Genomic DNA, 8,343 nt, shown 5'->3' on the forward strand with positions numbered 1-8,343 from the left:
AAACTAAATATCCCATTAACGTTTTTGAAACATTGAAAGGCATATTCCATTTTGCACATTGTTTGCTTAATACATAGTTTATTTATAACTGTACTTATATATATAGGGAGTTTGACGTCCCTTTTATTTACTGTAATACATTGGAAATTTTGACTACCACTCTAACATAATCATCCCTGTTTTGCTTTTCAGAGAAGTTGTTTAAATAACATGGATTGGGGAACTATCTATGAAGTCATTGGAGGAGTCAACCGACATTCCACAAGTATTGGCAAAATCTGGATGTCAGTCCTCTTCATATTTCGCCTTATGATATTGGTAGTGGCAGCAGAGACTATCTGGGGGGATGAGCAATCCGACTTCACTTGCAATACTTTACAGCATGGGTGCAAAATTTCTGCTATGACCTTCACTTCCCAATATCTCACATTAGGCTCTGGTGCCTTCAAAACAGTTATAGAGAAAAACTACACAGAAGGCATACGGTAATATTTGTGTAAGTTTTGTTCGGTCCTGAATCAACGATCAAACAATCAAACAGTCCCGGTCCTCAGGGCAGTGCACATAAATAAACAACAAATAGTATAGTTGGAGTCTGTCTTACCGCGTCCAGTCCACGGGTGTGACTGTGGTGCCCCGTCGTCAGGCTGATATCCGGATCAACTTCCTTTTTGCCTGAGACCTCCTTCGATCAGACGGTATCCAGGGTCTCCAGGCTTCCGCGTGACAAGCACACCCTCCTCAGACGCGTGCAGTTGCTCACCAGTAATTGGAGTTACTAGGTTGTGCCCGCCCTGCTCAACGTAGGACCAATCCGGATTGAAGAAGGGAGGAGACACACAACTCAATTGGTGTCTGCGTCCGTGCTCACTGTGGGGAATCCTGTAATTGCTGCACAAATGAAAAGTCAGGAGCACCGGTAGGTGAAAAAAGTAGCTTTTATTCTCTCATAAACAGCTACAAAATAAAAATTCCAATGCTTGCTTCATATAGTAAATTCTGTGTGTTCAGAATTTATGGGCTTGACAGCAGCTGGTTGGTAAGTTGGAGAAAGGAAAAAACAGCTGACTTGTTTCGGCTTTGCAGCCGTACTCTTAGCTGATAAAAGTTTAAAACCAAGCGCCCTTTTTCTAGGGCGTACCTTTCTCCAATTGGCCAAACAGTACACCTATCAAAAATCATTTTAACTCATGAACGAATCAATGAATAAATGAGTCAATAAACAAAATACAGGCACATATCCTTTAACATTTGCATACACTGTTGCTTGCTGCTAATCTCAAAAAAGTGTACTCTACAGTGACAGAACGACAGGCATTACAAAAACTGAGTGAGAATCCCAATTTGGTGATTCGCTCAGCGGACAAAGGGGGGTCTGTAGTTATCATTGACAGAGACGATTTTGTCAAGGAGGCAAACAGGCAACTCTCTAACACTAAGGAATACAGGATATTAAGTTCGGATCCTACAAAGGACTTTCAGAGACAGCTCAGGGATCTAATTGATGATGGTCTCGAATTGGGACTATTAGATAAAGATACATGTGAGTATCTATTTGTGAGCCACCCTAGAATGCCCATTTTTAACCACCTGCCAAAGGTGCACAAGTCACTCCTGGATGTTAGAGGCAGGCCCATTGTCAGTGGCATTGGGTCACTCTTTGAGCCTCTATCTGAGTGGCTTGATGCACTTCTACAGCCAATGATTAAACGTCTATCGAGCTATGTTTTAGACACCAAACATGTCCTGAACCTGGTGTCAGATATCACTTGGCAGGAGGGCTATAGGTGGGTCACCGTCGACGTGAAATCTCTGTACTCTTCTATCCCCCATGAGATGGGGCTAGAAGCGGTTGACTACTATATGAGAAAGTACTATGGTAATAACTCCACATTATGTGATTATGTGCATAGAGTCACACTTTTTCTCCTAACACATAATTTCTTTGAGTTTAATGGTACCCACTTTCTCCAAATGTGTGGCACGGCCATGGGGGCCAAATTTGCCCCCTCCTACGCCAACCTATTTATGGGTTGGTGGGAGGAATGCCACGTATTTGGAGAAGAAAACCCTTTAAAGACAACATTGTCTTCTTCAGGAGATTCATTGATGATCTCCTGTTCGTGTGGAGAGGTAGCCCAACAGAGGTTGATGCCTTTGTTGATTACTTAAACAGTAATGACAAGGGGATTGAATTCACCTTTGAAAGTGACAGTTGTAACATCAATTATCTTGATGTCACCCTCATAGGTAACACAGGTGAGAAAGTAACTTCAACCATCTACAGGAAGCCAATAACAGGGAATACCTTACTTCACGCGAAAAGCTGCCATCCCCAACATGTATTTGGTGCAGTAGCAAAGGGACAATACATAAGGGTTAAGAGAAACTGTAGTAACCAAGTTCATTATGTGAGGGAGAGTAATGATTTAACACGGAGACTTAAAGACAGAGGCTATGAGCACAAAACAATCAAAAAAGCAAGAAAAATGGCAGATGGATTAGATAGGAAAGATCTTTTACTACCCAGGGACAAAACTACTGGTCCAATCAAAAAACAGTTTGACAAAGGCCCACTCTTCATCACAGACTATTCTATGGAATATGGTGAAGTTTGTGGAATCATCAAGAAACATTTTAACATGCTTTCTGCTGATGATGATCTGATGGATATTGCTAAAACAGGCTGTCATTTTGCCTACAAAAGGAATATGACGATTGGCAATAGGTTAGCCCCAACTAAACTTAAGACCACACAGGAAGGAGACTCAGCCTGGTTGACAGTGAAGGGAATGCATAGATGCAATTTCAGGGACTGTGTGGCCTGTGAAAAGGTCATTTGTGGAGACACTTTCCAGTCCACCACCACAGGCCAGTCCTTTGAAATCAAAACTTGCATTATATGTAGATCAAAGTATGCGATCTATTTAATCACTTGCACAATTTGTAAGATTCAATATGTGGGTCTTACAACGAGAGAGATAAGATCACGCATTAGGGAACACCTTTCAACAATTAGGATTGGTAGATCAACTACCCCACTAGTACAACATTTCGCGCAAAAACACGACAAAGATACTGATAGCTTCAGATGGACGGCTATAGAAAGAATTGTAGTTCCGTCAAGAGGGGGCGATAGAGAGGTACTTTTGGGTAGGCAGGAGGTGTTCTGGATCTTCAAATTGAGGACCAGAACACCTTCTGGATTAAACTCCTCCTATGACTTGATCAACTACTGGCAATAATGTGATTCATTTTAAACTTAAATTCTGAATGTAAAGATCCATACCACAAACTTCCCCACAGCTTGTAATAATGTCTACGCTTGGATCACAAATGTGATTCTACTTCCCAACATTGTTTTGACTTATGCACAAAAAAGTTTGATGTATTCAAATATACACCTTTACACTTAGGTAAATAAACAATGTGTAGAGGTTATTGTTTGTATCATGTATCTCTCTTTGCCACTAAGGAATACTGAATGGTTAATTACACTTCAGGATTTAAACAGTAAGGGTATTATGTAAATAGTTAAAATTAGTCAGAGGCAGAAATTGCAAAAGCACTGTTAGCAAACAAAGTCTAGACTGAGTTAAAAAGGACAAGGGTTATGTTTTCTGAAATCATGCGATAGAGTACACTTTTTTGAGATTAGCAGCAAGCAACAGTGTATGCAAATGTTAAAGGATATGTGCCTGTATTTTGTTTATTGACTCATTTATTCATTAATTCGTTCATGAGTTAAAATGATTTTTGATAGGTGTACTGTTTGGCCAATTGGAGAAAGGTACGCCCTAGAAAAAGGGCGCTTGGTTTTAAACTTTTATCAGCTAAGAGTACGGCTGCAAAGCCGAAACATGTCAGCTGTTTTTTCCTTTCTCCAACTTACCAACCAGCTGCTGTCAAGCCCATAAATTCTGAACACACAGAATTTACTATATGAAGCAAGCATTGGAATTTTTATTTTGTAGCTGTTTATGAGAGAATAAAAGCTACTTTTTTCACCTACCGGTGCTCCTGACTTTTCATCTGGTGCCTTCAACCCATCTTAGTTGCTACACCTGCCCTTCTGGTAGCCATGCATGTAGCCTATATAAAACATGAAGACAAAAAGAAGCTCACAAAGAGCAGCAACGGTGGCTGTGAAGAGAAGAATTTGGAAGAGTTGAAGAACTGTAAAATTACAATCATGGGATCCTTGTGGTGGATCTACACAATCAGCATCATGTTCATAATCTTGTTTGAAGCTGCCTTTATGTACCTTTTCTACTATGAGTCTTGGTGATATTATGACAGCTAGTTATTATTATTAATTCGCTAACTGGCTTATTATGTCTTAATGTAGCAATAAGGACATGCAGATAGGAAACAAATCCTATAATATAAAAGGCCATATGTGTTTGTCCAAAGCTGTCATGTGCAGTAGAGACAGCACAAGGACAAACACACTGACCTGGCATCTGGGGCCGACTGTGCATGGCGGGGCGTGGCTGGACGTGATGCGGGCGGGTCCTGGTGGGATGCAGGCGGTGCTTGGTGTGGGCGTGGTCGGTGTGGCGTGGGTGGGACTGTGCTGACGGGAGATAGAGAGAGCTCAAAAGAGGGGGGATAGAGAGAGAGCAAAAGAGGGGGGATAGTGAAAGCAAAAGAGGGGGGATAGAGAGAGCAAAAGTGAGGGAGAGAAACAGCAAAAGAGAGGGGGGAGGGAGAGCAAAAGAAAGGGGAGAGAGAGAGCAAAATAGTGGAGATAGAGAGAGAAAAAGAGAGGGAGAGAGACATCAAAAGAGAGGGGAGAGAAAGGGGAGAGAGAGAGAGCAAAAGAGAGGGGAGAGAGAGCAAAAGAGAGGGGAGAGAGAGCAAAAGAGGGGAGAGAGAGGGGGATAGAGAGAAAGCAAAAGAGAGGGAGAGAGTCAGCAAAAGAGAGGGGGGAGGGAGAGCAAAAGAAAGGGGGAGAGAGAGAGCAATGTAGGGGAGATAGAGAGAGCAAAAGAGTGGGAGAGAGACAACAAAAGAGAGGGGGAGAGCAAAAGAGGGGAGAGAGAGCAAAAGAGAGGGGGGAGAGTGCAAAAAAGGGGAGAGAGGTGGGGGATAGAGAGAGCAAAAGAAGTGATAGATTGAGCAAAAGAGAGGGAGGGAGACAGCAAAAGAGAGGGAAACACAGCAAAAGAGAGGGGGAGAGCAAAAGAGAGGGGGAGAGTGCAAAAAAGGGGAGAGAGAAGGGGGATAGAGAGAAAGAAAAAGAGGGGGATAGAGAGAGCAAAAGATCGGGATAGAGAGAGCAAAAGAGGGGGATAGAGAGAGCAAAAGAGAGGGAGAGAGACAGCAAAAGAGAAGGAGAGAGACAGAAAAAGAGAGGGGGAGGGAGAGCAAAAGAAAGGGGAGAGAAAGAGAGAGCAAAATAGGGGAGATAGAGAGAGCAAAAGAGAGGGAGAGAGACAGTAAAAGAGAGGGAAAGGGAGAGCAAAAGAAAGGGGAGAGAGAAAGAGAGCAAAAGAGGGGAGATAGAGAGAGCAAAAGAGAGGGAGAGACAGCAGAAGAGAGGGGGAGAAAGGGGAGAGAGAAAGTAAAAGAGAGGGGAGAGAGAGCAAAAGAGAGGGGGGAGAGTGCAAATGAGGGGGGGGAGAGAGCACACAAAAGAGGGGGGGACAGAGGGGGAAAAGAGAGGATTGGAGAGAGAGAGAGAGCAAAAGAGAGAGGGGAGAGAGAGCAAAAGAGAGGGGAGAGAGCGCAAAAGAGAGGTGGGGAAGAGAGGGGGAGAGAGGGGGGAGAGAGAGCAAAAGATAGGGGAGAGAGAGCAAAAGAGAGGGGGAGAGAGAGAGCATAAGAGAGGGAGAGAGAGAGAGCAAAAGAGAGGGGGAGAGAAAGAGCAAAAGAGAGGGGGAGAGAGACAGCAAAAGAGAGGGGGAGAAAGGGGAGAGAGAGAGAAAAAGAGAGGGGAGAGAGAGCAAAAGAGAGGGGAGAGAGACAGCAAAAGAGTAGATAGAGGGGGGATAGAGAGAGAGCAAAAGAGGGGGGATAGAGAGAGAGCAAAAGAGGGGGGATAGAGAGAGCAAAAGAGGGGGGATAGACAGAGCAAAAGAGAGGGAGAGAGACAGCAAAAGAGAGGGGAAGGGACAGCAAAAGAAAAGGGAGAGAGAGCAAAATAGGGGAGATAGAGAGAGCAAAAGAGAGGAAGAGAGACAGCAAAAGAGAGGGGGAGAGCAAAAGAGAGGGGAGAGAGAGCAAAAGAGAGGGGGGAGAGTGCAAAAGAGGGGAGAGAGATAGGGGATAGAGGGAAAGCAAAAGAGGGGGGTAGAGAGAGCAAAAGAGGGGGGCTAGAGAGAGCAAAAGAGAGGGAGAGAGATAGCAAAAGAGAGGGAGAGAGACAGCAAAAGAGAGGGGGAGAGCAAAAGAGACAGGAGAGAGAGCAATAGAGAGGGGAGAGCCCAAAAGAGGAGAGAGAAGGAGGATAGAGAGAGAGCAAAAGAGGGGAGATAGAAAGAGCACATGAGAGGGAGAGAGACAGCAAAAGAGAGGAAGAGAGACAGCAAAATAGAGGGGGGAGGGAGAGCAAAAGAAAGGGGAGAGAGAGAGCAAAAGAGGGGAGATAGACAGAGCAAAAGAGAGGGAGAGAGACAGCAAAAGAGAGGGGGGAGGGAGAGCAGAAGAATGGGGAGAGAGAGAGAACAAAAGAGGGGAGATAGAGAGAGCAAAAGAGAGGGAGAGAGACAGCAAAAGAGAGGGGGGAGGGAGAGCAAAAGAAAGGGGGAGAGAGAGAGCAATGTAGGGGAGATAGAGAGAGCAAAAGAGTGGGAGAGAGACAACAAAAGAGAGGGGGAGAGCAAAAGAGGGGAGAGAGAGCAAAAGAGAGGGGGGAGAGTGCAAAAAAGGGGAGAGAGGTGGGGGATAGAGAGAGCAAAAGAAGTGATAGATTGAGCAAAAGAGAGGGAGGGAGACAGCAAAAGAGAGGGAAACACAGCAAAAGAGAGGGGGAGAGCAAAAGAGAGGGGGAGAGTGCAAAAAAGGGGAGAGAGAAGGGGGATAGAGAGAAAGAAAAAGAGGGGGATAGAGAGAGCAAAAGATCGGGATAGAGAGAGCAAAAGAGGGGGATAGAGAGAGCAAAAGAGAGGGAGAGAGACAGCAAAAGAGAAGGAGAGAGACAGAAAAAGAGAGGGGGAGGGAGAGCAAAAGAAAGGGGAGAGAAAGAGAGAGCAAAATAGGGGAGATAGAGAGAGCAAAAGAGAGGGAGAGAGACAGTAAAAGAGAGGGAAAGGGAGAGCAAAAGAAAGGGGAGAGAGAAAGAGAGCAAAAGAGGGGAGATAGAGAGAGCAAAAGAGAGGGAGAGACAGCAGAAGAGAGGGGGAGAAAGGGGAGAGAGAAAGTAAAAGAGAGGGGAGAGAGAGCAAAAGAGAGGGGGGAGAGTGCAAATGAGGGGGGGGGGGAGAGAGCACACAAAAGAGGGGGGGACAGAGGGGGAAAAGAGAGGATTGGAGAGAGAGAGAGAGCAAAAGAGAGAGGGGAGAGAGAGCAAAAGAGAGGGGAGAGAGCGCAAAAGAGAGGTGGGGAAGAGAGGGGGAGAGAGGGGGGAGAGAGAGCAAAAGATAGGGGAGAGAGAGCAAAAGAGAGGGGGAGAGAGAGAGCATAAGAGAGGGAGAGAGAGAGAGCAAAAGAGAGGGGGAGAGAAAGAGCAAAAGAGAGGGGGAGAGAGACAGCAAAAGAGAGGGGGAGAAAGGGGAGAGAGAGAGAAAAAGAGAGGGGAGAGAGAGCAAAAGAGAGGGGAGAGAGACAGCAAAAGAGTAGATAGAGGGGGGGATAGAGAGAGAGCAAAAGAGGGGGGATAGAGAGAGAGCAAAAGAGGGGGGATAGAGAGAGCAAAAGAGGGGGGATAGACAGAGCAAAAGAGAGGGAGAGAGACAGCAAAAGAGAGGGGAAGGGACAGCAAAAGAAAAGGGAGAGAGAGCAAAATAGGGGAGATAGAGAGAGCAAAAGAGAGGAAGAGAGACAGCAAAAGAGAGGGGGAGAGCAAAAGAGAGGGGAGAGAGAGCAAAAGAGAGGGGGGAGAGTGCAAAAGAGGGGAGAGAGATAGGGGATAGAGGGAAAGCAAAAGAGGGGGGTAGAGAGAGCAAAAGAGGGGGGCTAGAGAGAGCAAAAGAGAGGGAGAGAGATAGCAAAAGAGAGGGAGAGAGACAGCAAAAGAGAGGGGGAGAGCAAAAGAGACAGGAGAGAGAGCAATAGAGAGGGGAGAGCCCAAAAGAGGAGAGAGAAGGAGGATAGAGAGAGAGCAAAAGAGGGGAGATAGAAAGAGCACATGAGAGGGAGAGAGACAGCAAAAGAGAGGAAGAGAGACAGCAAAATAGAGGG

General features: G+C 45.5%; 1 pseudogene; it reads left to right on the top strand.

The window, feature by feature from the left end:
- Window positions 1-210: 210 nt before the first annotated feature.
- On the top strand, window positions 211-4,288 carry LOC128652645 (gap junction beta-2 protein-like; annotated as a pseudogene).
- The last annotated feature ends 4,055 nt before the right edge of the window (window positions 4,289-8,343 follow it).

This window comes from Bombina bombina, chromosome 3, assembly GCF_027579735.1.
Source record: "Bombina bombina isolate aBomBom1 chromosome 3, aBomBom1.pri, whole genome shotgun sequence".
NCBI classification, from domain to species: Eukaryota; Metazoa; Chordata; class Amphibia; order Anura; family Bombinatoridae; genus Bombina; species Bombina bombina.